We start from the raw sequence: 4,735 nt of genomic DNA, 5'->3' as shown, positions 1-4,735 counted from the left end.
TCTTTAATACAGAAGCTTGATACCAACAACAGAGACTGTGTGAAAAATATAAGTGTGTTGGCACTACAGACAATGTCTTGGATTGGACGATCTAGCTTGCCTGGAGCCTAGAGTTGGTCTTGTGCCAGGAACCTTCAGGGGTCGGGTCTTTTTGTATTTAGACTAAGGTTATTTCTTTCCATGTCCCTCATATTTTGGTGGGCCTATGCAAACAACAATTGCCACTCTAACACCATTTTTGCGGTGCTCCTTTGAATCTAATCTTTAAAAAGAACCCACTTAAGATTTGAGGTTAACTTAAGCTAATATGCATGAATATGGAAATGTAAAAAAAATGTTATGCCTATAATGTCTAAGGAGTTATGTAAGTTTTATGGCTTTAGATTGCCTTGTGTGCTGTTAAGAAATATTACAGTGTGTTACAATCTTAATGTTCTTTGGATGAAATTTCAAAGTTGGGATATCAGCAAGGGGACTTCTGAGAATTATGTTATGTATTGTCCTTCCATTGTAACTTTACCTTGTCCTCTTTCTTTGCATCCTTGTTCTCATAATTAAAATAAAATAATTAAAAAAAAAGATTTGCCATTTAGTCAATATATAAAGTTGCTCTTAGGTGGCTTCTTAGGAAAGTTGCGACTAAAGGTACTAAGCATAATTATTCACTAAGTATAATTGTTGTATCATAAAGTATAGTCTGGAAATGTAATCAAACCAGAAGAAAAATATGATTAAAGATGAGAAAGAAGAAAATTTAAGGTAGAAAATAGAAAAAAAACAGAGAAACATCTTTTCCTCAGAAAAATCAGTAAAGTTGATAACACTCAAGAAAAATGAATAAAACTATGTAAAAAGACAAATTATCAATAAAATGTATGTGATGAAGGGATATAGTTACAGAATTTGTAGCCCCCCAAAAGTCAACATAATGAAAATTTTAATGCTCATAAATTGATAAATACTTAAAAGCCTCAAACTTCTAAAACTCAGCAAAAATGAGACAATCAGGACTGTAAACTGAATTGTAACCCATAAGCTCCAGACAATATTAGTTTCATTGAAAATTTCTAGAAAAATATGAAAATAATTAACACAATTTGTTATCAGTTTGAATAGTAGAACATATTTCACCATTCATTTTACGACTAGTTTTAACTTTATGTCACACTCTATGATGTACAAAAATGAATACTACTAGAATAAATATTTCTGTTACAATATTGATTAGTTACTTTTATTTACACAGGGGCCATGCTAATTTTCTCTGTATTGTTTCAATTTTAGTATATGTGTTGCTGAAGAGAACACTAGTCACTCTTATTTAAATTAAATATACTGAATTAAATACTAAAGCATCAAAATCAAAATCTATATAAAGAATTATAGTAAATATTTCCTTTGTAGTGCCTTTACATTCTTGGTAATTATATATTTAGATAAAAACACATATAAGAAAAATAGGCCTTTGAATAATGTTATTAAGTATATCATGACTATTTTATAGTTATTAATATAATAAAATTTTATTAAAAAGGATGTTTTTGAGACATACCATGTTTGAGTGAAATTTACTTTAATAATACAACTGATTGAGAAACATAAATATACCATACTCTATCATATCACACTCTTTCAGAAAAACACCCTTGTGCTGTAAATGTTCATTCATAAGAAACATTTGATACAATGTAAAACATAATTTTGATACAAAAATGTATAAGATGTGAAGTGACGGCTTGTCTTACAAGCAGCCACCCCACACTCAATTTCTGATACCCAAGTTGGTCCCCTGAGTACCACCAGTTGTGGTTCTCCAAGCCTTCCAAGAGTGATCCTTGAGTGAAATCGGGAGTCTAGACCTCAGCAACTCTCTATGTAATTTATTATATATTTATATGCTATATATTATTAACAAGGTATACTATATTGTTTATTTTATTATGAATATTGAGTTTGGTTTTTATATATATAAAAGTTTTATATGTATATATAAAATTAACTGTATATTATATATAAACTTAACTACTCAGGAATAGAAGACCATTAGCTCAACTTCATAAGGAGCATGTTAAAATTCTATTGCTAATCTTAGCATTAGAAAATTGATAATAGTCCCCTAAGATATGTTCTAAATAAGGATGGCTCAAATACCTATTCACACATTACTAGATGTTCTAGTCATTATAATTGGCATAAAAAAAGGTTTTCAATGTTGTTTTTTTTTTTTTGTGCATCACCCAGTGGATCTAAGGGCTTATTTCTTTCTGGACCTGTTCTCAAGGATCAATCATGTAAGAACTCCAGGGACCATATGAGGCACTGGGGATCAACTTAGGTATGCCTTATGCATGGCAAGAGCCCGTCCTGCTATACTTTCACTGTGGCCCTGGCATGAAACTTTATTTTAAAAACATTGAATTTTAAAGAACTTAAGTTTACTATAGTAATATAAAACAATAATATCCAATTGCTTACAAACTACATTAACTCAAGAAAATTAAAGAAAATGTAATTAAAGAGATAAAAGTATTCCTGTTTGCTAGTTTGGTGTTTTCTGCAAAATATATATTAATAAAATTACAACAATAACATTCTGGAATTAGAAATCCTATCAATAAAGTGGTAGAATACAGAAAAGAACAAATATATCCGCAGTATTTTGACATGAGAAGTACAACTTTGTTGTAGAGATAAATAGTTTTAGGTCACACCTGGTGACGCTCAAGGGTTACTTCTGGCTATGTACTCAGAAATTGTTCCTGGCTTGGGAATCATATGGAACGCTGGGGATCGAACTCAGGTCTATCCTGGATCAGCCTTTTTTGCAAGGCAAATGCCCTACTGCTGCACTACCTCTCTGGCCCTGAACTAATATTTTTAAATTTCAGAAATGACTTGGTTATGTAGTCACAAATGATTTCTTCCAACCATATCCAGGACAACAGAGGCTGTGGCAATGATTTAAAATACTGTCATTCTATTAACCCAACCTTCTGAATGTAAAAATGATGGATTAAACAAAATTTTTAGACATTAATTAGCTTATTGTCCTTATTATGACTCATTGTCAATCAATTTTCAAGTTTTAATTTTCATTAACATATGATTTAACAAAGTGAATTTAGTGAAAATTAGCATGATCAATAAATAATGTTAAGGATAAAATTTTCACATATTATGATAGGCTTACTTATATTACAGTTACTTATAAATCTGACACATTTTCTATAAACAATTTTCAATTCTGAACATTTTAACCCTCTGTCATAATAGCAGTGACTCATACTTAAGACTCAATTTGATCTACTTGGACACAGTACAAATGCTGGTGTTATCCCACTCAAACTTTTGATAAAAGCAAATAAAATATTTTTGATATTAGAATTTAATATAGCCGTGGAACATAAAAATGAATTTTGAAGTAGGGGAGATGGAAGTTATTTGAAAATTTTTATTAAAATAAACTTGAAGAGAAATGAATGCAGGCTGTTAAAAACCAATATAATATAAAATGAAAAATAAGGAGCATTGAGAAACAGATATTACATCAGAGACCAATAAAATGAACAACTGTCCATACAACAAAATACTGTAATGCCAATCTATAGCATTCAATAGGTAAGTATTTATAATTACTTATAAAGGTTGGATATATACATGTAAGAATAAATTATTAAAATGTATAAGTTGCTCTAATTTTCTGAATCCTTCCACACAAGCACATTTCTATGTATATGTATAGGTATATTTTTATATTATCATAAAATGCATATTTAATGTTATACTTTTAAACAAAAGAAAGGCAAAACAGAATATCTGAAATTACATTTGGGGCCAGAGAGATAGCATGGAGGTAAGGTGTTTGCCTTACATGAAGAAGGACGGTGGTTCGAATCCCGGCATCCCATATGGTCCCCCCGAGCCTGCCAGGAGCAATTTCTGAGTGTGGAACCAGGAGTGACCCCTGAGCGCTACTGGGTGTGACCCCAAAACCAAAACCAAAAAAAAGAAAATAAAAAGAAATTACATGTTAGCTTAATAATACTCAGGTACTGGTAGTAGAATCAGGACACATTGGGGAAATGAAGTAACATTAATTATGTGGTTACTGTCTAGAAATCCTCTAAATTTCCTCACTCCTCAGTAGATTTATGATGGGCATTCTGGTTTAGAAAAAACTGAGAAAAATCTAGCTATTTTGGAATAGCAATATTAGTCAATAATTTAAAAAATATCAAAAAGACAGTTATGAAGCTGACCTTGAGCATTTAAGAGAAAATTAGATCTGCTATCACACTATAAATAATCATGAAGCTAAAAATAAAGAGGATGATGCCAACAGATAGAAAATGAACTGAGTAAAGAAGCAAATTGTTGGAAAGTTCAAGCACATATGAGTTGAACATGTATGAATAAATTCATAAAATATACCAAAGGGAAGAAATTTGATAAACAGGAAGACATTGTTCTTTTAACTCTAGTGCTCATTTGGATTAGTTTTTGTACAATGTAAAGACAAAAACAGAATTTAGAACCTAAAATAATATTTTTGTTGGTTGCATAAATTGGGATTTTCTAGGAAGATGACAGTAGGGAATACAGACTAAACATCTGTTGTTTAAATGTCTTACTTGATTGGCTACAGTCTTGGACTCAATTAATGCTTTCTATCCACTGCTGCAATAGCCTACTAAAGAATATCTCAAGAATCAGTATTCCACGAAGGTAAGCCGAT

The 4,735-nt window shown here is 30.8% G+C and overlaps 1 non-coding gene across 1 annotated transcript; it reads right to left on the bottom strand.

Annotated features, from left to right (window-relative positions):
• Window positions 1-1,198: 1,198 nt before the first annotated feature.
• Window positions 1,199-1,308, bottom strand: LOC126007581 (U6 spliceosomal RNA). Its single transcript, XR_007495120.1, has one exon. It is a non-coding gene; the product is annotated as a U6 spliceosomal RNA (small nuclear RNA).
• Window positions 1,309-4,735: the final 3,427 nt, after the last annotated feature.

The sequence above is a fragment of the Suncus etruscus genome, chromosome 4, assembly GCF_024139225.1.
Source record: "Suncus etruscus isolate mSunEtr1 chromosome 4, mSunEtr1.pri.cur, whole genome shotgun sequence".
Classification (NCBI taxonomy): domain Eukaryota; kingdom Metazoa; phylum Chordata; class Mammalia; order Eulipotyphla; family Soricidae; genus Suncus; species Suncus etruscus.
Note: the sequence above shows the minus strand (reverse complement) of the source record. Positions and strands in the feature narration are given on the sequence as shown.